The 25931-nt window shown below is 38.2% G+C and overlaps 1 protein-coding gene across 2 annotated transcripts in view; it reads right to left on the bottom strand.

The window, feature by feature from the left end:
* Zmym2 (zinc finger MYM-type containing 2) overlaps positions 1 to 7322 on the bottom strand; it is a 76516-nt gene extending 69194 nt beyond the window's left edge. For both annotated transcript variants that reach the window (XM_071611349.1, XM_071611348.1), the window contains exons 1-2: positions 7183 to 7322; positions 6302 to 6369 (exon numbers count right to left, since the gene is read on the bottom strand). The gene's annotated coding sequence lies outside the window, so the exon portion shown is untranslated. The remainder of the gene's footprint in view (positions 1 to 6301; positions 6370 to 7182) is intronic.
* Between the last annotated feature and the right edge of the window lie 18609 nt (positions 7323 to 25931).

Consider the following 25931-nt stretch of genomic DNA (forward strand, 5'->3'; position numbering starts at 1 on the left):
AAAAAAAAAAAAATTCGATGCTATTATACCTGTATTCTTTTTTTTAAATGGTAAGGAAGTTATGAAAGAGAAAGGTAAATGAAACTTGAAGTCCAGAAGAAAAGCAAGATGAATACAGCTGGGTAAGACCATTTGAGATGAAAAATGTGACATACTAATAGATAAATCATAGAATTAAAAAATCAGGAGTTTGTTTCATGGGGGATACACTAACCAAGCAGAGCTTTTCTTCTATAAGAAATGTAAAACTGTCTGGAGACACAGGGTAGAGTAACTTCATAGGCAATAGTTAATACTTGTTTGTTAACTGGACTATATATTAAAACAAACAAGTTAAAAAACAAAGTGCAACAATACTCATACAATCAAAGGTACTTAGCTAAAGTTAGATATTTTATAGTAATGAAGTTATGTAAATTTTTAAAATGGCAAATTTTTCATTACATCAAAATCAAACACTGGGGCTGGGGCTATAGCTCAGTGGTAGAGCACTTGCCTAGCACATGTGAGGCACTGGGTTCAATCCTCAGCACCACATAGAAATAAATAAATAAAGGTACTGTGTGTATCTACAACTTTTTTTTTTAATTTTTTTTAAATCAAACACTAAATCATGAACATATAAGAATTGAGATCTAAGATGAATAGCCTTTATCTGAAATGCTTGAGACCTGAACTGTTCTAGACTTTGGATTATTTAATGTTTGCATATACATAATGAGATAACTTGGGAATGGGATCTAAATCTAAACATAAAATTCATTCATTTCATATACACCTTTATAAACATACCCTGTGTGTAACTTTACACAATATTTTTAGCACACCTATGTTTTGACTTCAACCTATTGCAGGAGGTCAGATATGGAATTTTCCACTTGTAGTAGCATCATCTCTGGGCTCAAAAAGTTTCACATTTTGGAGCATTTTGGATTTCAGATTTTCAGATCAGGGAAATTCAACCTGAACCATTTTGGGACTAGAAACAATTAAAATAATTTAATTAAAATAATACCCATTCAAGCCTTTACTTATAAGTCCTACAGAACTAGAAACACAGTTACCAATCTGATAATCATTAAGCTTAGCCAAAAACTTAGAAATTCCAAATAGGGTCCTAGAGCATAGCATCAGAAATCTAGATGACAGAATCTAGAAGCAAAGAATCAAAGAAACTGCTAGCTTACTGTTAACAGAATACAACTTTTATGACTATTTAACATATAGGTGTTCTAATACCCAACTTGTTAAATAAGTGATTTCTATAACACTTTGATTATTACTCTGAACCATCTGGCCCAGCTAAACACTGCAAGGAACACTGCTCTTAGTAGGCAAAAGACATGCCTCTTTGAAGCAAATGAATATAAAACTATCCCAGTATCTTTTTTAATGTTTTTAAATTAAACCAAAATTTACCTCCAAATTCTTACACTATTTCAATCAAAGTTTGGGGTGAATATAAGCAAAAGTCATACACATGTGCATTTCCATAAACCAAAAAGACTGAAGAGTTTGTCACACTTTATTATAATCGCAAGTTAAAGAGTATTCTGTCTTTAAGCTCTGTGTATCACAATTTTACTTAAATTAGCTACTTATTTTTCTTATCCAACCTAAATGTATGGTTAGAAAATAACTAGTTGGAAAGTAATTACAACAGACTTTCCCAACTTCTATAATTTGAAGTTGTAACAATTAATTCTATTATTAGTAAATTCATCTTAAAACTTATAATTTAGTGTGACTTTTTTTTCAACTTAACATTGCTTTTAAAATCAACATCAAATTTAAATATTCAATAATTTAATCCATTATGTTGCATCATTTTATATATAAGACACCTATTAAAACAAGTTGAGCAATTTTATAGGTGTCCTATAAAATCTTACAGGTTTTTGTGTGCCACATGTATACAGGACAATGGGGCAAAATGGGTTAATGATAAAATCTTTTCAAACCCCTCAGACTAACTTATTAATTCACAAAAACAAATCCAATCTTCAAATTCACTAAGGAGAAAAAAAAATCTAAAACCCTGTGGACAAATAAAAGAGAACCTGGTGCTTGGTAGCCAAATGATATTAAAGAAGATGATCCAAACTCTCTTGACAATAACATGGTACTGTTTCAAGCATAAAAACAAGATAACCTGTACTATGAAACATAAATATGCATTTTTTAAAAAAAGACCTATTAAATAAATATTCATTACCTATTTCTCCTAATATCCAAAGTTTTCTCTTAAGTCATTTCTTTAAAGAGCAAACATTAATATTTAGAGAACATTGATCAAATCAGTAAAAATACCAACAGTCATGCACTTTTTCAAATTAAACACCATAATTCTTCCCATTAAAAATAAAACAGAAAAAAAAGGACAAATCCCAATCTAGTCCTGTGATTTTGATAACTAATCACTATCGCAACTCTAAAATAGTTTTTTCAATAGTTTACAAATATTCTGCAATTTCAGAAATGCTCCAAGTATTGTATTAAACTCCATTAAAAAATTGATATATTTTAGAATAAAACAATATATTCAAATGCATGGTAATCCAAATTTTAACACACCTTAATTATGAAGACTAATTCATCATGTTACCAAGTATTTGGTGCCCCTAAAGATCTTCTCCTATTTTAGTGAATTAAAAAAAAAAATTTAAAAAAAAAAAAAAACTAAAATTACAAAGTGAGTTATTGTAAAAAGTTTGCAAATAAAAATTTGGAACTACAACCATGTAAAACAGAATTTGGGGACTGGTACACAACCAAAATAAAATATAAAAATAAACTGCAATTGTTACCCATAGCTCTATAGTTCAAATTTCTGCATTTACCCAACAGAAATTTTTCTCAGTGACAAGTTTTAAAGTCTTACATATTAGAGTTCTGCATAAGAACACTTAGATTTGAGTAAAAGTCCTATTCAATCAATTCTACATCCATATTCTATGCTCTGACAGGTCTATCCCTGTCAGAAAATTAACCAACTGCAATTTTTTTTAAAAAAATGAAAGCAAAGAAAATGCAAAGTCTAAGCAATCTACTTTCTAACTTGAGATATTCTACAAAAAATACAGTTGGAAATCCAATGGAGAAACCACTTTAGTTTGGGCCCTCTTTGCATTCCCTAAACACAGGAAGCTGAATACGCCATTATAAGGCGGCTGCCTTATAATAAATGTCATTTAACATAATAAGGCATATGTTAATAACACTGTCAAGTGAAATGAGGACAGATTTTATGCCTAGAGAGACAGAATATATAAAACTTCCACACCTTTTGACAACAGTTACAGAATTTTATACATATTCTTTCCATCATAGTAATACATCTGATTAAAGGCAAAGATTGAGTTTGTCATAATAACATTGTTTGTGCACTTTTGTACCTCAAACAAGAGCAGAATACAATAAAATAAACATATAAATACTGTTATACAAAGACAGTGTGACAAGTTCCATAGCCAACCAAATCTAAAATGTTAAAAAGTCAGCTTTTGTGGAATACCTGAGTGATTCAGGGCTGTCCCCCGCTTTTTTTAGATTAAAAATCCAGCCTATGTATGAGATTATGTAAAAACAGAAAATGTGAAAGGGGCCACTTTATCTTTCTCCCAACTATTTCAAAGGGTAAATGGTGGGGGAGTAAGTACTAAGGAAAAATGTCACAAAACTATAAAGTATTTTAACTATTAAAATACTTTGAGCTGGGTATGGTGGCACATGCCTATAATTCCAGTGGCTGAGGCACGAGGATCACAAGTTCAAAGTCAGCCTCGGCAAAAGCAAAATACTAAGTAACTTAGTAAGACCCTGTCTCTAAATAAAATACAAAATACAAAATAGGGGTGGGGACATGGCTCAGTGATTGAATGCCCCTGAGTTTAATCCAGGCACTCCCCCACAAAAAAAAAAACTTTGAAACTATATACAAAAGCATCTAACTCACATTGAGTACTCAATAAATATTAGTAGAACATAAACTTATATAGGCAAGGTTAATCAAAATTTGTCAGGTTACCTTCATCTTATTAATGTCTAACACATTATAGCACCATTAGTTGCTGTTTTTAAATAGACTTTTTAAATTCTGAGCTATATCATTAAACAAAACAAGAACCACATTTTGGTATTATTTTTAAAAATATCATTGCTTTCATTAGCATTCATTTGTTTTAGCATCAAAGAAAATCCTGATCTGTATGCTTTCTGTGTCAGTCATCTCCAAATGACTATCAAACATAACTAATTATCAAGTTCCCCCTATTAACATGATAAAAATTGTAGAAATGGAAATTTTTTGTAAAATTATACAGTAATAAGCACCACCCACCATGATAAGTACCACCCATCTATCTGAAAAACCTGCTCCTCGATCCATCATATTTGAATGATCTAATGACTAAAGAGCTTAAAACTTATCATATAAATTACATTCATTCAAGTTACAGTATTCAGGAGACAATATGGACTATAAATTGTACAGACACTTTGAAAAACATAAATTCTGATCCAAACTCACCCTGTTAGTTTTGAAATAAGGGAGTATAAAAAGCTAATTGATAAAATAAGTAGGAGGAAGACCAGTAGAGAAAGGAGAAGAGAAGATAATCGGGAAGGGAAAGAGTAAGTATTGGGGACTGAAATGGAGCATATATGAATATGTCAAAATGCAACTCAATATTATGTATAACTACAATGTACTAATGAAAACATTTTTTAAAGCTAATTGATAGCTATGATTCTCTTAATTTTAAAAAAGGGTACTCAACAAGATACAAATACTTCTGTATTTGTTTACACACTTAAGGAAGAAAAGACCATGGATTAGGAAGACTGATCTTGAATATTTTTCACTCTCTTGAAATCTGAATTTACAAAATGAGCATACTATGCGTTTTTAAACTGTACTGCATAATTGCTGAACTTAATCTCTGTAATCAAACTGCTTAAGTATAAACCCTTGCCTTACCAAATACTACTAACTGGGTTATCTTCACATGCCTGTTTCCTCCTCTGCAAATTTGGAATTAAAAACAATATTACATCACTGAGTTGTGAGGATTAAATTACTTAATATGTTAAAAATTAGTTTGGACATTTTGCATTCATAATTTTAGAATTTAAATGATGGGTACAAAGAAACTTAAAAAGTTTTCACAGTAAACTTTTTTTAAAAAATGAGAATTGGACTGACATATATGGGCTCAATTAATGCTATTTGTATTATATCTTTATTCCCCTGCAGACTACTCGCTAAAGATTAAGGGAAGTATTCCATGAAAATGTCTTAACATTGTGCCTAGAATTAGAAGTGTATCATCCTTCACAATCCATATTCAGAAAATCCTTACCTCCATTATTTTTTACCCCCTTTGGTCTTAATATTTAAACAGAAGATCTGACACTTATGACCCACCTCTAACAGAGTCTATAGGTTACAATATCAACTGTTAATGGACTCAAGACAGCAAGAGATACAATGTGTCCACAGTGTTGATTTCACTGATATTTTATAACTATTTTCAATTGACTAAAGGAAATGTTTGGTTATTTTTATTTCACCGTCCTGTCATAACAAGATTGCCTTAAAAACCTCAAATTACAGGCCTTTAATATAATTCCCAGGTTACACATTCAATAAGACTTTTAAGTGAGGACTAATCAACATTGGAGGTGGTAGACTAAGAGTAACTAGAGCACTAGGTCTGGTCAGCATTCTAGGTGGTGAGGTAAGAGTAGATTCTAGAGGAGTGGACGTCATCACTTTGCTAAGCAAAGCCACAGAAAAAAAAAGATAGAGCAACTCTAGAGCCATAAAAGTCAAAAATTTGTGTTTCTGATGAGACAAAAAGGTAAATAGTTCTCTCTATGCTTCCAATCCTTTAATCAATTATCCAATGTGAAAGAAGAAAAATGTTAAAAATGGTTGTATGCATAGCATTTAAAACGAAATACCGTTAATTCCCACTTTGGAACTCTAGAGGGCACCAGAAATATGCCCTCCTTAGCACCACCCCTCCTCCCCGGTAACGTGAGCAGCTGCAGAAGCCCGTCGTCTGGTTGCTGAGGTTGGTATTGCAGCAGCAGGAGCGATGTCTGCAGCGGTGGAAACAGCAGCGCCCACTCCCAGCTGCCTCACCAACCATTACCCGGGCTTCGCCCCGAGGGCAGCTTCCACCCAAGGGAAAGTTCCTCCCCTCAAAACAACCTGGATGGCCAAGTCCCAGACTGAACCCCTACAACCTGACAATGTCCTCCATAAAGAGCAACACATTAGGGGCAAAGGACTCACAATCAGGGTTTTTCCTTCTCACTTTCTGCCAAAGATGCACCAAACAGGGTTGAAGGCAATTTCTGGTCCTGGGATTAAAAAGAAAAAAGAAAAGAAAAAAGAAAAATTGATCAAGATCAGCCAACCTGGTGGGAGCACTAAGGCTTTTCTTCCAGAAGAAGGGAATGCGAGGTCAAGGAGGTTTGGCCCTTCTATTATTACCCAAAACCCGGGCAGCCCCCTCTTACCAAGTGGAGCAAAATAACTAAAAACATGTATTTGGGGCCAAAACCCAGGTGAAAAGCAAAATCTGGAAAGGAGGGGGCCTAAGGGCATCAAGCATGCTACTGGGAAGGAAGGGGGGGGAAGGGCAAACATTGCCCCGACGCCAGCAAGGGATTTGTATTCCCTCCTAAATTTGCCCACCTAGCGTCATCCCCGTCAATCTCGACACTAATTTGGAGGTAAGGAGGGGCTCACGTCACCGCTGGGTGGATAACGCCCATGCTTGCCCCAAGCAGTTGCCCTGGGCCCGAGGTTTGCCCCCCCCTGCAGTCGGCGACCGGCAGCGCTGCCTCCCCGTCCGCCATTAGAGACCCAGCCAAACAATACGTGAGGAGCCAGAGCCGCGCAGCGCAGCCACGGAGAACAGAAGAGCAAAAGAAGGAACCTGGCGGGGCATAAGCAGGAACCCTCGCCCGGAAAAACTTGGGGACCCCGGCTCGGGCGGACAAGGTGGAAACGCAATCTGGAGAGCGGGAGAGCCGGCCGGCCCGAGCGCCCCTCCCCCCGTCCCCCCCGCAGGAAAGAAAAGAAAATACCCCTGGACCTCCCGGAGGCCCGCCGCCCCCGCCCCCGCCCCGGCGGCCCCGTGCGACCCCCGCCCCTGGCGGCCACCTCACCCGGCCCGCCCGGCCGCGCCCGCACTCCTGCAGCCCTCGGGCCGCACGCAAAGACGCCTGTGACATGAGCGCGGCCCGGAGCAGCCCCCGAGGCCCCGACGCCGCAGCGGCGACGGCGGCCGCGCCGTGGGGTATTAAGCCCGGGTCGGTGGGAGGCTCCGGAGGCTGCCCTCACCCATCTCCGCCTCCCCAGTCGCCTCCGCCTCCGCCTCCTCCTCCGGAGGCTGCGCTGCTCCCAGCCACCCCCACACTCAGCGGCCCTGGATTGCAAAGACAGCGGGGATAAGCCTCACCCGGTTCTGGCTGCGGCTCCGCGGAACGAACCTCCCCTCCCCCGGCCCACCCCCCTTCGGCGACACGCACAACTCCACTCGGTCCAGTCCCGGCTTTAGCGCTGGAGAGGAGGAGGAGGAGGCGGAGGCGGCGGTGCGGCCGAGCCCCGGGAGGCCCCGCCCTCCGCATGCTTATTGGCTGAAGGCGGAGGCGGGCCAGAGCCCTTCGGGCACATCCATAGGCTACACCTGCTTTCCTTCAGGACCCCCCCTTGGTGGGGTGGTCCATGCGACTGTCCGTCAGTCTCGGGCCACACCTCCGGCTCTGCCGTTCCACTCCCCCCTCCGCGGGTCTTCGGCTTCGGCCGCGTCCCCTCCCCTAGCTGCCCCCGCCCCTCCCCGCCCCCACCCACCAGGTCCGCCAGGGTCAGGAGCCCAAGTTGTCTTGCCCGCCGAACCGGCCTCGGCTCCGCTCGGGCCCCCGGCTCTCAGGAACAGGATAGCAGGAGCGACTGAAGTGGGGCTGCCTGCCCTCGCTCGGGCCCGGGCCTGGGCGTCCAGGCGGTCGCCGCGGCTCCCAACGAATCCGCCCGAGGAGAGACGCGGCCTCGATGCCCCAACGTCCACCCTGTCCAGTCCCTGGAAGGCACCCGCGAGGGGAGAGGCCGGGGGGCACTCGAGCGAGGAGAGGGGGAGGTCGGGAACGCGGCTGAACTGGGTACCTGGGCCCTCTGAGGGCCGTGGAGGAGCCTCCACCCTCGCCTCGCCCCCGTGGGGAACAGTCCCCCCACCTCCCGTCATGGCTGCAGCAGGAGGAGACGACGTCCTCCATTTTGTTGGAACTGCTGGGGGAACTTGGGACCCATTCAGAACCAAACCCCGTGGGACTGGGAAACTTGTCCCCGAGCAGCCCCGACTGGACTCTGGTTCGGCGGAGGGAATGGCTCCCGATTTCATAGTGCGAGTCCGCGGGGCCATGGTGGGCAGTGCGACCAGGGGATGACCCGGACGCCGCTGCCCACTTCCATCAGCCAAGATGGAGGGAGTTGCGGGCTCCCCGGATCGGGGCTTCTGCCCGCCAGAAGGACCAAGCTGTCCCGGGGCGTCTTTCAGCGTCGCCGTCGCCATCGCCGGCGCGGCAGCCCAGGCGTTGGCCCGCCCACACCTCCACCATCTCCTGGTCCTCAATGGTTGATGGAGGCCCCACTCTATCACCCGCATCATCACTGAGGCCCGTGGAGCCCTGCTGGGTTCAGACGGCGCCGTGTGCCCCGGGAGGGTGGTCCAGCACGAGGATCTTATCTTTTGTTCCTTGTCTACACCTACGTCTTCGGTGGACGTCATGGTGTTGATTTCCAAGACTCCACGTAAAGATGGAAGTGATGCCTCTCGCGTCTGGCCCTGGCGGTTCTTACTGGGATTACAACTGATGGTTGTTGGATACTTCCCCACCAAATGGATGGATGAATTAGACCTCTCAATTTCAAAATTGTGTGACAACCCTGTCTATTAATAAGTAGACATGTGATATTACAATATAAAGCTCTACATAATGAGGAACATGAAGTTTTTAATGAAGTTAGCTATCCATAAAGGACTCTTAGAAACTGTAAACTCCAATAGACACCATTTACAATTAGGATAATCCTGTAGAAACTGAGATGCAGTCATTATCTGTAAGAATTAATCCTTCCATCCGAGGCTAAATGCCATATGCTGCATTATTTTATTAGTTGAAAAATATCCACAGTGGCTTTTAAAAACTATCACTCATTTTACAGGATCATAATTACAAAATTTCTCAGTTTTCAATAAAAAGAATATATCCTGTGAGATTTTTATATGACCCAGTACTATTTTACACTGGCATGCTTAATGTCAGTTGTCACAACGGAAATGTCCTATCTTACTAAATGTGAAGTACATTGTAATCTGAAAATGTACATGATTTTCTGCTACCATGTCCTACTACCATGTTCTAAATCAGCTAGTTGAGTTTATAGTTAAAACACTAACTAGGAATACTTCCAACTAAGCTATGTAATAGGCTTTAATGATAGACCTAGTTGTCATATGCTATTCAATTGGAGGAAGCCATTCATTGCCATCAATTCTCTAACATTAATGCTATTTTGTAATTAATTAGAAACCACATTAATTACAGGAATGTTTTTTATTCACTCATATTCATTCAGGCCTTTTTGTTCATAAAACTTTTCACCAGCTTACAGGCACATTATCATGAGAATTTTAGAGTTTAGAACAGGTTGAAAAAATAGAATTTTTTTGTTAAAATTTAATTATCTTCAACTTCATGTAAAAGTACTTAAAAATAGACATCCAACTATTCATAATAGTATTATTCATAATTTCTAAAAGGCAGAAACAACCCAAATGTCCATTAACTGATGAATGGATAAACAAATATGGTATGTCCATTCAGTGGAATATTATTCAGCTGTAAAAAAAGAATGATGTTCTGATAAATGCTGCAACATGGACAAACCTTAAAAGACATTATGCTAAGTGAAATAAATCAGACCCGGAAGAGCATATTGTATGATTCCATTTTATTGGAAATGCCTAGAATAGCCAACTCTCTAGTAACAGAGAAAGATTAGTACTTGCCTAAGGCTGGGGATATGGGAAGAAAGGAATGATAGCTAAGAGCTATGGTATTTCTTTATGGAAAGATTCAGTGGTAGAGAACCCCTGGGTTCAATCCCCAGTGCGCGCGCGTGCGTGCACACACACACACACACAAACACACACAGTTATACAATTGATTAAAGTGATTGTTGTTTTACATCTCTTGAGTGCTGAAAACTGTTGAACTCTACACTTTAAATTAATGAGTTGCATTGTTTGATTTATTCTTAAGCTGTAACTAAAAAATATAAAAATATGTGTATATATTTCTGTGTGTATGGAGTTATTCTATACCAATCACAAAGGCATACTAAGCATTATACATAAGAAAGATGAAGAAAATACCTGAGCAGAAAACTAGTATTTCAAATAATTTTTGGCCACTCAAAACCTTAAAGAAAAAGACCCTGTATGAAATTTTAAAAATTAAAATGGGAGCTGTATCTCAGTGATAAAACACCTCTTAATTCAATCCCTTGTACAAAAAATTAAAAGTTTCCTTTTCTCTGAGACTTCAGAAAGTTACTTTTTCTCTTAGCCTTTCTCCTCTGTTACAATATAAGGGAATACAGCATTGGTAAAACAACTTCTGTGAAAGTGAAATGAAAAGGTATAATTGCATTTTTGAAAACCAAGAACTCACCATTAAGATGTGATATAACACTGATTGTGAGCACATATTGCTCAAGTCTGAATTCAGGCATTACCCACAAATAGGTAAGTGATTTTATGCATGGGTTAACCTCTAATTCTCAGTTTCATTATGTGTAAAATAATGATGATAATTCCTCTCTCATTGAGTTTCAGGGGGATTAAATGAGCTACACATATAAAACTTGCACATTATACATGGTAGACCTCAGTAAATGTAAATCATTTTCATTATTCATAATTGACTCAGTAGAATATACAAAAATTCTTCGTAGTTTATGAAGGCCACAGTGATAATTCTACCACCAATATTGTGCTACTACATAATCCAAATAATAATAATGATTTCAATAAACAGATCAAGTAGACTTAACAAGCTTAATGTGACTGATTATTATATAAAAATAAAACCCTGAGTAGGGTGTTTTGCAAAGGTTTATAATAATTTTAAACAAATGTTATTTTTAGCATGCTTGACATTTATTAATTTGTTTATACTGATATTAGGTTTACAGCAATCAAAAGTCAATAATTCATTTGACCATTGGAGAAAATGGGTGAAATCCCAATAAATGAGTTAATTATGCAATTTATATAGCAAACTGCATGTATAGTACTATATTCCATGAATTATTCTGTTTGTTATTATCTTCTTAACAACTCTATAAAATAGTTGATATTACTTGTCCCATTTTGACAACTGAGGAAACAAGGAAATAAAGGTAAAGGATCTTGCACAAGGTAATAGTAAGAAAATGATTAAGAGGGTCCTATAATTTGGAAGTGATTTGTACCCCAAAAATTCATGTACTAGAAGCCTGGTCCCCACTGTGATGGTGTTGAGGTGACAGAACCTTTAAGAGGTGGTGCCTACTGGAAAATAATTCAGTCATGGGGCTCCACCTTCATAAATGGATTAATGTTAGACTCTAGGAATGGATTAGCTCTCTTAATAGTGGGTTGTTACAATATGAGGCTACCCATGTGCTTCAGCCCTTCTTCATGAAGCTGGTTCCCTTTACTTTTCTTTGCCATATTATATTGCAGCCAGGGAGTGCAATATTGTTTGGACTCCCACAGCCACCAGAATCATCAGCTAAATAAACCCCTTTATTTTATTTTACCCAGCCGCAGGTGTTTTTTAGAGCAACACAAAATGGATTAAGACGAGAGGAATCATGAACCTAGGATTTTTGGCTCTAGAGTTTGCTTTTAGTCACCTCATACCCCTGCCTCTCTAGGATAGCTTTCTCCTTATTCTTAACATTTAACTCTTAAACATATCATCTAGATAACTTAAAACAAAACTATATAACATATTCGAAAGCAGTGGCTTATGAACTTTTTTTAACAACCACAAGGATATATTACAAGGATATACATTGTACATTGAGACCCAGTACAAACCCACCTACCTGCATAATTATATAACTAAAACACAAGATTCACAAAATCATTTGCTTCACTTCCTTAATGCATTTTCATAGTCTCTGTTCGAGTCTATGTAAGTCTAATCAACACCATTCTCTTTTAATAAATAGTAGCTACAGCCCACTAAACTGATTTCATGGCTTACAAAACATTGTTTGAAAAACTATACTAGAAAAGCAAACCATGGATAAGTTTAAGTTCTAAAACAGAAGGAAAGAAAACATATTACTGGAAACTGAGGTAAGCTAGATGTACTATAAGTTGCAAAATTTTTAAAAGAAGAGATATTATTAATAAGAAACAGAAGCCAGGCATGGTAGCACATTCCTGTAATCCCAGAAGATCAAGAGACTGGCAAGAGGATCAGAAATTCAAAGCCAGCCTCAGCAACTTTACGTGCAAGGCCCTGTCTCTAAGTAAAACATACAAAGGACTGGGGATGTTGCTCAGTGGTTAAGGACCCCTGGGTTCAATTGTGGTACAAAAAAGAAAAAAGAAAAGAAAAGAGGTGGGATTCCATCAAAACAGAAGAAAGATTAGAGGAGTAGAGGAAGGGGATTGAGGGACAGGGAGGAAGGACAGTGGAAATGAATCTGACCTAATTTTCCTAAGATTCACCACAGTGAATCTCACCACTATGTATATCCACAAGACACTAATTTAAAGAATAAAAACACTAAGTAAATAGTAGGAAGATCAGTAAAGGGAAAGTTACAAGGAGGGGGAGAAGGGGAAAGAATGAGGAAGCACTAGGGCACTAGGGACTGAATTAGAGCAAATTGTATTCCATGCTTTTATAATCAAAATGAATCCTAATGTTATGTATAACTAAAAAGAACCAATAATAAGTAAAAAATAAGAAATTTAAGTTGCAGTTCTTCCTAAATATTCCTGTCTAACACCATGCTTTATACTTCATGAAACTGTAATGCAACTGCCATGGTTTGAGTGTAAACCCCAAAAATTCATGTGTTGGAAACTTACTTCCTCAGTGTGGCAGTGGGAGGTAAGGCCTAGTGGGAGGTGTTTGGGTCATGGGAAGAGAACTCTCATGAAAGGATTAATACCTTTCTCATGTAGTTCTTACTCTCACAGGACTAGATTAGTTCCCAGAAGATCGTTATAAAGCAAGATTGCCTTCTCATATTTTTTCTTTTGCATGAACACCTACTTGACCTTCTGCCTTCTGCTTTGGGTTGAAGCAGCAGGAGGCTCTCAACAGAAGCCAAGCAGATGCAAACACCCAATCTTGGATATCCCAGCTTTCTGAACTTCGAGTCAAAAGAGGCTTCCTTTATAAATACCAAGTCTCCTATATTCTGTTAATAACAACAGAAGACAGACTAAGAAACTGATTAGCAATGCTTCTGGAGTATAGGGGCTGGGGTTGTGGCTCAAGCCTTAGCGCGCTCTCCTGGCATGCGTGCGGCCCAGGTTCGATCCTCAGCACCACATACAAACAAAGATGTTGTGTCTGCCGAAAACATAAAAAATAAAAAGGACGTAGCTCAGTGCTAAAGCTCCCCTAGCTCTCCTGGATTCAATCCCCAGTACGAAGGATTGAACCCAGGGGCACTCAACTACTGAGCCACATCCCCAGCCCTATTTTGTATTTCATTTAAAGACAGGGTCTCACTAAGTTGCTAAGTGCCTCGCTAAGTTGTGAGGCTGGCTTTGAACTTGAGATCCTCCTGCCTCAGCCTCCAGAGTCACTGGAATTACGGGCATGCGCCACCATGAGCAGCCCACCACTATAATCTTAACAAATATTATTCTTCGCTCCTACTTACACGCCTATGAAGGCTAATTTTTTAAAACTAAATTTATTGGCAAAATAATTGTATATATTTATCATGCACAACATGTGTTTTGAAATATGAATACACTCAAGATGGCTAAACCAAGCTAAATGACATATTAAAATCTCACATTTTTTTTATTTTGTGATGAGAATACTTAAAATCCACTCTTAGTGATTTTCTTTTTTCTTTTTTTCTTTGTTTTGGTGGGGGGTAATGAGAGATACCAGGGGTGCTTTACAGCTCAGTCAGATTTGCAACCCTTTTTATTTTTTATTTTGAGACAGGGTCTCGTTAATTATTTAGGGCCTTGCTAAATTGCAGAGGCTGGCCTGGAACTTGTGATCTTCCTGCCTCATCTTCCTGAGTCACTAAAAGAACCACCATGCCTGGTTTTCTTAGTGATTTTCAAGAATTCAATATATAGTAATAAACCATATCCACCATGTTGTAATACGCATCTCTTCAATTTATTCCTGCAATGTAACTGAGATTTTTAATTCTTTGACCAACTCTCCCCACTACTCAAACATCACCTCATCGCTTGGTAACCACTCACTTCAATGTGTTCAACTTGTTTATTTTTATTCTTTATTTTTTATGCCGAGGATTGAACCCAGGGATGTTTATCCACTGAGCCACATTCCCAGCGTTTTTTTTTTTTTTTTTTTGAGACACGGCTTGCTAAGTTGCTGCTTTGAACTTGCAGTCCTCCTGCCTCAGCTTCCCCAACCCCTGGGATTACAGGCATGGACCACCACACCGAGCTTCAACTTTTTTAGATTCCATGTGTAAGTGGGATCTTACAGCATTTATCTTTCTATGCCTGCCTTATTTCACTTAACATAATTCATTCAAGTTGTCATAAATGACAGATATCCTTCTTTTTGAATAGGTGCTGGGGTTACAGCTCAGTGGTAAAGGGCTTGCCTAGCATGTGTGAGGCACTGGGTTTGATCTTCAGCACTACATAAAAACAAATAAATAAAATAAAGGTATCATGTCATCTACAACTGAAATTTTTTTTAATGTCAATGTTCTGTATTTACAAATAAGACTAAATAGTATTTCCCATTTTTTTTATTGATGGACACAGGTTGATTTAATATTTTAGCTATTGTGAATAATGCTATAATTCTGAACCTATGAGTGCAGGTATCTCTTCAACATACTGATTTCATTTCTTTTGGATCCATACCCAGCAGTGGAATTGCTGGATCATATGGCAGTTCTATTTTTAGTTTTTTGAGGAACTTTCATACTGTTTCCCATAATGACTGTACTAATTTACATTCCCAACAAGAGTATGCATGTTTTCTTTGCATACTTGCCAGCACTTGTTTTGACTTTTTAGTAACAGCCATTCTAACAGGTGTAGTGAGGTGTGTCTCAGCGTAGTTCTAATGTGAATTTCCTTGATGAGTTGCGATATTGAGCATCTTTTCACATGCTGTTGGACATTTGTTTATTTATTTTGGAGAAATATCTATTCAACTCCTATGGCCATTTTTAATAGGATTATTTGTTTTCTTGATATTGAATTGTTTGAATTCCTTATATATCTTTAATATTAACCCCATATCAGATATGCAATTTGTAAATGTTTTCTCTCATTCTCTAGGTTGTCTCATCACTCTGTTGATTGTCTCCATTGTACATATTTTTAGTTTAATGTAATGCCATTTATTTATTTTTACTTTTGTTGCCTGTGCTTTTATGTTTCTCATTTTCTCTCTTAGGCAGCAGAGCCTGCCCAAGTACCATCTAAGCTTTAGATGGACTCACTGAAGGAGTAAAGCAAATTTTAAGAGAGAAGATATATTAGGCTATTTCAGAGATCCTTTCCAGAAATAAAAATTTACTATCTTATAAAATAATAAGTTGGAAATAGTTATTTTAAGGATAATTTTTGCCTACTGTGTTAGTCAACTTTCTGTTGCAGTGACAAAATAAATACCTGAGATAAATCAACTTATACAGAGGCCAGCCTCAGCAATTTAGTGAGGCCCTAAGCAACTTAGTGAGACCCTGTCTCAAAATATAAAAAAAGAGCTAAGGATGTAGTTCAGTGGTAAAGTGCCCCAGGTTAAATCCCTAGTATCAAAAACTAAGTAAATAAATAAATAAAGTAAAATATTTTTCCTACTCCCTCGGTGATTTTAAAATGATTTTTAGTTTTAAAAAGAAAAACCACTGGATGTGGTGGTGCATGCCTATAACCCCAGCAACTCAGAAGACTGAGGCAAGAGGATCACAAATTCAAAGCCAGCCTCAGCAACTTAGCAAGACTCTAAGTAACTTAGTGAGACCCTTTCTCATAATAAAAAATAAAAAGGGTTAAGGATGTAGCTCAGTGGTTAGGCCCCCGGAGTTTAATCTCTGGTACCAAAATAATATAATAATAATAATAATAATAATAATAATAATAATAATAATAGAAAAGGAAAGGAAAAAACAAAAAATAAGATACAAATTTGAAAACTGCAAACAAAAACCATGGCCAACAATTCTTGCATCAGAGGATGCCCATTGCTGCATTTTTAGAAAAATTTTAGGCTCACAAGATCAAGTGGAAAATGCAGAAACTTTCCCCATGTACTCTGCCCCTACATGTATATAGCCTCCCCCATTATCTACCTCTCCCACCAGAGTGGTACATTTGTTACAATTGATGAACTTATATTGACATCATTATAACTCTAAGTCTACAGTTTACCTTAGGGTTTACTCTTGGTGTTATATCTTGCTTGTGTTCTCCCTCCCTATCCCATTATCCCTAACAACCGCTGATCTTTTTACTGCCTCCATGATTTTGCCTTTTCCAGAATGTCGTGTAATTAGAATCCTATATATGTAGGTTTATAGACTGGCTTTTTTTCACTTAGCAGTATGTATTTAAGTGTCTTCCATGTCTTTTCATGGCTTGATACCTTATTTCTTCTTAGAACTGAATAACATTCCACTCTCTGGATATACCACAGTTTATTTATTCATTTACCTTTTAACGGATATCTCCCAAGTTTTGGGCAATTATGTTTAAAGCTGCTATATACATGCTTAAGTCTTTTGTGTGGACATGTTTTTAATTCCTCTGGGTGAATACCAAGGAGCAAAATAAGTTGGGTTATATAAGAGCGTGTTTAATTTTATAAGAAATTACTAAAATGTCTTCCAAAGTGGAATTTTATATTTCCACCAGTAATGAATGAGAGTTTCTATTGTTTCACATCTTTGTCAGCATTTGGGATTTTTAGTGTTTTGGATTCCCACAATTTACATGTACCTATGCTGATAATCGTATCTCACTGTTGCTTTCAATATAAACATTTTGGTGGAGCAATATTTTTCCACTGACAGAATGTTAAAAAATTTATCACTCCCAAAGTAGTACATATTGCATATTTTCCTTATTAGATAGTGATATGGTTTGGATGTCACTTGTCCCTCAAGGTACATGTGTAGGAGTTTGATCCCCAGGACAACTTATCAGGAAAGGATATGGTACCTTCTAGAGGTACAGCCTGGTAAGACATTCTTAGGCCAATTGAGGGTATGCCTTGAAGGGATTTGGGAACCCCAATCTCCCTCTGGCTTCCTGCTTTAAGGTATGATCCCCTCCTATATGGACTCCACCCTCACCATGGAACCCTTGCCACAACCTACACCATATTGGGGCTTTCAGCCTCTAGAACTATTTATTATAAATAAATATCTTTTATTTTATTTATTATAAATAAATATTTTTAATTTATAAAGTTAGTCTGAGTCAAGTATTTTATTATGGTAATGCAATACAAATACATATGGCACAGAGTGAAGAAAAGATTCTGTAAAAACTTGTAATATTAATAGAAAAATGAAACTGGCACAGAGAATACAGTAGTCATCTTCATTTTATTGTTGTTGGACAGGTAAAAGGATTTTAAGAAGAAATACATATAATGTCAAGTAATACATAACTACACAAAGAATTGCATTTTGACCTCATTCTACTTTTAAAACATTGATAAGAAACCAAATCTGAGGATCTACTCATGGAAAAGTGGCACTGAGCATAGGCAGCATGCTCATAACAGGCAGAGAGATGAAAATATTATTTACTATGTGATGTGATAGAAAATAATTTTGTGGAAAATACTTCTGAGAATAACAATGGAGACCTGTGCTGATAATCATGGAAGACCTTTCTAAGGAAGCAACATTTAAGCTGAAATTTGCTGAAGCAGCAGCCACTCGAAGAACCAGAGGAATATCTGGACAGCACAAAAATCAAGAAATATCCTTTTCCTAGGAATCTGAGAAAGATAGGGAGGGCTGGACCAAAGGAAAGAGTCATACCAAGCAGGGGCAGGAAGTGTTATGCAAAAGTGGTTCCTGGAGGGCCTTGTGAGCCATGCTAAGGAATCAGAATTTTACTGTTGTATATGGAAAAGTTATACAGGTTATAAATGAAAAAAGTTATACAATGTAATATAAATTTTAAGCAGATAACCCCTGGGCATTTTATTGGGAAGAGTTGCTGGTTAACAAGGTTTTAAGTGAATCAGTGATATAATATAATATAATTAACCCAAAATATAAATTTTAAGTGGATAACCCTGGCCATTTTGTTGGGAATGGTTGCTGGGTAGCAAGAGTAGACTTTGGAAAGCTGTTGAGAGAGAACTGATGTTGATAACCTCCTATTCAGTGGTGGCAATGAAAGTGAAAGAAAAAGAGAGTTTGGGTTTAATGATGGAAGGACTTGGGGTACAGCACAGTCCACCGAAAGGCATTTCTAAAATGTAGAAGCTAGTTTAAAATTTAGACACAGAAAACTTTCTGATATTAAATTGTTAGCAAGAAAAGATGAGAAACTTCACTAAAGATAGAAGGTAATCTCCAAAAAGGGTGACTGATAGAAGTCATCACACATAGGACAATAAATTAATACACTTTGAATTGATCAGATTTTTAAAGAAATAATAGCCTAAATTATAAGTAAATATTACTGAACTTTTTACTTATTTTTACTGCTTTTCCAACAAACTCAGAAAACAGCTAAGCATTCTTACTACAAATAACTGTTGATTGTGTGTAACTTTAAATTTGTCAATGTTATATTTTAAATTTAATTACATTGTTTTAACATCATAGTTAGCTCTTTGAAGGTGAGTTTCTCCTTGATTTGATCTTGTTTTACTTGTTTTCATTTTTATTTTTTCAAAATATGGACGTGGAAGAAGAAGAAGGAGAGGTGATTTCCTTGAAGAAAAAAGAAAATTAAGAAATTCCCAGTGGAAAGTAAATCTCCTCAATCCTTTAGTTTTCTAGTCCACTTCTCCAGAAGCCACCACTATTGCCAGTTCCTTCTAAGTCTTTCCAGAAACATTCTTTTATGTAAAGTATGTATTATTTTCCTGCAACTTTTGACCTTTTCCATTCAACAATATATCTGAAAGCTGAGTTCACATCAACATGCCTAGATATACTCCAGTCTTTTTAATATTTAATTGTACTATACATATTTTGGGGTTTTTTTTGTTGTTGTTGTTTTAGGGTACTGGGATTGAACTCAGAGACACTCTACCACCGAGCTATATCTCCAGCCCTTTTTTGTTTTTTTGTTTGTTTGATTTTGAGGCAGGGACTCACTAAACTATTGCGTGCTGACCTCAAACTTGCAATCTTTTTGCCTGCACCTTCCAAGTACCTGGGATTACAGACATGTGACACCATACCTGGCCCAATTGAACTATAATTTGGTTAAACAGCTACTTATTGATTACAATCACCATCAGTTACTTCATTATCTTATCCTTAATATCTAATTCTAAAAGTAGGAGGTATAGGACTGGAAAGGTGCAATACTTTTGCTCACCCATTATAAGGATCATGATTGACACTCCTATTAACAAAAAATTAGGTTAGAGAAAGCAAAGCATAATGAATTTATTTAGTGGAAGTTTTATATATGAGAGTCTTCAGAAAATAAAACTCAAAGAAGATAGGAATTCAAGGATATAGAAAGAAAAGATATACTGAGACACAAAAGAGAATCACCCTTCAATCATTGAAATACAAAATGAACAACCCAGCCCACATCCTTGACCTACATCTTTGCCCACAAAAAAATAGCATGTTGTGAGGGAAGTACACAAGCATTGGAAAAACTGGTACAAAATTGTTAAACTCTTCCCTGAGTTCACTTCTAGAATAGCCCCTAACTACTATCTCCCTATAAATATTAATATCCCAGACCTAGGGGTTATGTCTCTCACTCTCCAGATGGCCCACATTCTCCCTTGAATGTATTTCTGCTTTTCTGAATAAATCTCCATGCTTCTAACAGACACATCCTTAAATCCATTTCTGCAAAATTTGTCAAGGACTCCTTCATCCTGAGTTGAGTTCCCCCTTTTGGGACCTCCTCGGGTGACACAAAGACCCAAGAGAAACTGTTTATTTTTATGTTTAAATTCAACAAAGAATGGACAGCTCTGTAGAAATGTAATTAGACAAAAAGGTAGAATATAATGGTAATAGAATGAAGCAGGGAACCTAGCCGGTCCTGGCTACTCAGATACTTCTTGACATCTCTGTGTAACATACCTTCCTCCTAGGTATGGGCAGGACCTCTTCTGGAATAAAGGTCTTATGACCTACTTTCAGACAAAGTATGTCAGAAAATTTCTTTATGAGCACCTCGTATACAAAAGTCAAGGGAAGATTAGAGTAACATTGCTAGGTTTTATGGCTTGCATTGAAAGGAACAAGTTCTAGTTTCTATGAACCACCTTGAAGAAGACAATTCTAGTTTCTATGGCTTACACTGGTGGAGAAAGAGGGGTAAGAGACAAGAGGGAGGAAGGTCAAAGAAAGACTGCTTCTGAGAAACTTCCAGTGTCCTTTAGTTTAGAGTCTCAGCATCCAAGGTGCTATACTTAGATCTATGACTTTTTGTGTCCCAACAGAGGCCATTTATATATTAACCATTACTTTCTAAAATCAAAGTACCCCAAAATGCATTTTTAAATGATTGTATCGTGAGCAAGGGGCAACACTGTGATTCATAAATACCTATGTCTGTGGTGATTGTTCTTGTTTCTTTTAAATATTTAAAGTCCTAGATATGAATATAAAAAAAAAAAAAAAAGTAACTAAGAAAGACCTGGGTCTTCATGGCTGTCTGATGACCTCCATATGCCTAAAGGATCAATCCCCAAATTTTTTATGACCCCCTAAATTCCACAATTTGGTCCACCAACCCATCTTATCTCTCCCCATCTCTCCTCTAGTTCCCCTGAAACAGAACATCAGATGATTCAATGTACCCTAACCTCTCTGTGCACTTTCAACAGAACTTGTCTTAGTGTTATTTCCTCGAACTACTAAAAGCTTTCCTTTTATTCAATCTAGTGAACTACTTCTTCTTTAAGGCAGAAAAATTCACTCTCAGTTACATATATACCCCAAGGGTTCACAAACATTTTCCAAAGGGTAGGACAAGAGCGATTTTGGAATAATCAGTTTCCAGATGCTCAATTATTTTTGTATTCTTTACTGAAACTGAGCTGGGTATGGTGGTACACACCTGTAATCAGTCCCAACAACTCAGGAGGCTGAGGCAAGAAGATCCCAAGTTCAAGGCCAGACTACACAACTTAACAAGGCCCTGTCTCAAAACTAAAAATACTAAAGCACTTCTGAGTTCAATCCCCAGTGCCACAAAAAAAAAAAAAAAGCTTAAAATTAAATGAATAAATAGATAAATAAAATTGACCTGCCTAAAACTCTAAAGTAAAGCTATCCCTTTAACAACTAGCCTTCTTCCATTTTTTTTTTATTCTTTCATTTTAAAACAGGATTTTTTTTTCCCCCAGATTTTTCTCTAAGGCAAAGTATCTCCTGATGAACAAACTTTCAGGATGTCCATTTAGAGGACATTTTGAAACACTGGTATAAATTTGACTCTGATGACTGGTAACAAATTCTTTTTTTTTTTTTAATATTTATTTTTTTAGTTTTAGGTGGACACAATATCTTTATTTTATTTTTATGTGGTGCTGAGAATCGAACCCAGTGCCTCACGCATGCTAGGCAAGCATGCTACCACTTGAGCCACATCCCCAACCCCGTAACAAATTCTTTTGAATGATGGGAGGGTTTTGATTATTTTCAACAAAATTGAATGAAGATCTAACTGGAATGCCAACTGATCCTTTAAATAATTTCAGACTATAAGTTTTGGGCCCATTATTAAACACACACACACATTATATTTAGGGTTTTTAAAAATATTTTTTAGTTACAGGTAGACACAATATCTTTATTTTTTTTTTTATCTGGTGCTGAGGATCCAACCCAGTGCCTCATACATGGTAGGCAAGCGCTCTTCCTCTGGGCCACAACCCCAGCCCTGTATTATAGGTTTAATTGTGCCACCCAACACACACACATGTTGAAATCCTAATTCTCACTACTTTAGACTGTGACCTTATTTGGAAATAGGGGTTTTACAGAGATAATCAAGTTTAAAAAGAGATCAAGAGAGATACATTAGCCCATACATGTAATCCCAGTGACTCTGTAGGCTTAGGCAGAAGAATTACAAATTCAAGGCCAGCATCAGCAACTTAGCAAGACCCGCATCTCAAATATTCTTTTAAAGAAAAGTTTTTTTAAAGGCTGGGGATGCTGCTCAGAGATAGAACCCTCCTGGATTCAAATCCCAGTACTGAAATAAAAAAAATAAATAAGTTCACGAGGGTGGGCTTAATCCAATATGACTGGTATTTATAAAAAGGAGAAATTTGGACACATAAATAGACACACACAGAGAAGACACCTGAGAAACAAAGGAAGAAGATGACCAAGTGATTGGAATGATAGATCTACCAGCCAAGGAACACCAAGGATTCCAGCAAACCATAAAAGCTGGAAGAAAAAAGAAAGGATCCATGCCTGGAGCAGACAGTGAGAACTCAGCACAGTCTACACCTTGGTTTCAGACATCTAGCCTCCATAACTGTGAGACAATAACTGCTGCGGTTTTAAGCCATCTTAGAAATACTTTGTTACAGCAGCCCTAAGAAACTAATACACATTTTCGTAGATTTTTCAGCATGTAATCCTGAAAGCATTCAAAATATTTAAAAGTCAGCATTGAACAAGATTTTCATTTTCATCTACTTGTCATGGGGGAAGACAAGTCTCCAAAGAAGGATCCAAGGAGTTTCCAGGGAGGTGGGGATCTTGACTCAGGACCAGCAAGGTTCGTGTGAGACAGAAAAGAATTTCAGCACACGTCAGTCAGAGGCATAGACAGAGGTTTACTTAGGAAAGTAAATACATATTAAAGGGAAAATGGGGTCAATCTCAAGAGACACCTTTGGGGTAGAGCAAGGAATATGCATTCAAGGAAGAATGTGGGCTATCTCCAGAGGGAGAAAATAGCAACTAATTGGTTGGAGCTGTCTTACAGAGTTGGTGCTAGGGGCTGGATTAGAAGTGGAGCCAGGGTGGAGCTACACAATTTGGGGCTAGTTTTCCGTGCCCTTACACATTGCCCTCATGTTACAAGGACATGAGATCAAAGGTGAAGGCTAAGGGATTAAGGATCAGGAGTTGCAATTGTTTATGGATGCTTTCTGCATTTCAGATGTGGTTCCTGGGCATTTCCTTTGATATTCAGTATCTCTCCCTTTATTCTGAATGTCTTATCTCTTGCTCATTTGTGTAAACCAGTTTTCTTAACACATCCATAAAACTGAAAAAGGGGGATGTAAAATCTGTCTCATTCTAACAAAACATAACATTCATCCAAAGATTCATGAACTAGTTTAAAATTGCTTTCTATATATTTTTTTCTGTAAAATTCTAATAATTTTGCATTATTATTAGTTGAAATTTATTAGTCACTATGTCTATTTAAAGAGTTAATAATTTAATAATAGCTTTATTCATATGAAATGTTTAATCCTTAGTGAGTCTAGATCTTTTCACATTTTAATTTATTTACATAACTTTGTTGCAGATTAATATAGTAGGGTGAATGCTGATAGACTTTCAAGAATAAATACATGTTACACAAGGATAAAATTCTGTGGGGAAAGTGGAATGGAAATACAAAATTCAGTGAGGAAAATGTTACATTTGCTAGAACTAAAGAATTTCTTGTTCTTGTAGTTTTTAAAAGAATGATGGTAAGTGTAAATTAGTTGATATAGTATTTAGGATCCATTAAATTCATTGAGAAGTAATTTAAGATGTTTATTTTCAAACATATGTATTTGCATTGCACAGAAATTATGCCAGATGTCACTTTAAATTATCTAAGTGGGTTTCCAGTTAACCAATGTCCTTTGAGGGAAAGTTTATGCTTTTAATATAGCCCTTGTTTCTCTACCACTGTGACTTTTTTTTGGGGGGGGGGGCAGGGGTACCAGGGATTTAACTCAGGGGCACTCTACCACTAAGCCATCCCCAGACATATTTTGTATTTGATTAGAGACAGGGTCTCACTGAGTCGCTTAGCACCTTGCTTTTGCTGAGGCTGGCTCTGAATTCATTATCCTTCTGCCTCAGCCTCTGGAGCCTCTGGGCACATTTTTCTTTCTCTTCCTCTCCCTCCCTGCTCCTTCCTAATCTTTCCCCATTCCCTAATCTCCAGGGAAACAGGATAATTTTTCTTCCCCATCCTAAGCAGAATTATCTGTCCTTGAGCATACACCCACCACAGGAACAAAGTAATTCAGACTTGTGGATGGCACCAGAAAAATCTCAGAAATGACTGTCTCCCAAATTAACAAGTGAGTTACACTCCAACAGAGAACTCAAATGTAGACTTTGAAGCAACTCTTCAAAAGCTCCCTGTTCCCCCTGATGGGCAGAATCACAGCCTCTGGGACAAGACTGCCTTGTGTTACTCCTTTGCTAGCAAAAAATAGAACTTCTTTTTCTTTTTCTCAAAATCGTGTCCTCATTATTGGATTGATATAGGGTACAAGGACTGAGCTTTTGGTAACAAGAATACACCAGCAAAAAAAAAAAAAAAAATGAACACCATTGTTTTGCAGCCTAGCTGAAACATTACCTTTTCAGAGTTTTATGTTGTTTTTCTTTAGTGGTACTGGAGTTTGAACCCAGGGGTGCTCCAACACTGAGCTATAACCTCAGTCCTTGTTTTGTTTTGTTTTGGGTTTTTTGGGGGGTGGTGGTGGGGGGGGTGAGGTGAGGGGGGAGAGGAAGGTCCTTGTTAGCATCCGGATGGCCATCTTAAGTGACAGCCAGCATTTTAAGAAAATGTTTGCTTTCCTGACCAAGGGTGTTTCTGAGAAAGGCTCACCACTCCCTCATACCAATCCCACCCTGCATTAGGACCCACCCAGCTCTAATCTCTGAGCCTGCCCCATAAAAATCCCAGAACCCAAGCCTGTTTTGCCTCTCTCTGTCTAAGGAGAGATGTGCCTTTATTTTGTCAGCTCTGACAAATAAACCCTCATGTGTATCTCTGTCTGGTCTCCGTCTTTCATATCTTGCTCGCCCATCTCCAGGTTCTTCACTTTTCTTTCAGAGGGTACTGGGGATTGAACTCAGCGGCACTTGACCACTGAGCCACATCGCCAGCCCTATTTTGTATTTTATTGAGAAACAGGGTCTCACTGAGTTGCTTAGGGCCTCGATAAGATGCTGAGACTGGCTTTGAACTTGGGATCCTCTTGCCTTAGCCTCCCTCCCGCGTCTCTGGTAGGCCACTACGCCCAGCTAACCCCAGTTCTTTTTCTTTTTTTAGTTTTCAAAGAGGGTCTTGTTAAATTGTCCAGGCCATCCTGGAATTTGTGAGCTTCCTGCCTCAGCCTCCTGAGTTGTTGGGATTACAAACTTGTGCCACTGCACCAGGCTCTAAAACTTTACTTTTTCAGTAAATTCTCCCTTGCTCTACCTGTCTGCTCTTCCTCCAGAACTC

The sequence above is a fragment of the Marmota flaviventris genome, chromosome 4, assembly GCF_047511675.1.
Source record: "Marmota flaviventris isolate mMarFla1 chromosome 4, mMarFla1.hap1, whole genome shotgun sequence".
Lineage (NCBI taxonomy): Eukaryota > Metazoa > Chordata > Mammalia > Rodentia > Sciuridae > Marmota > Marmota flaviventris.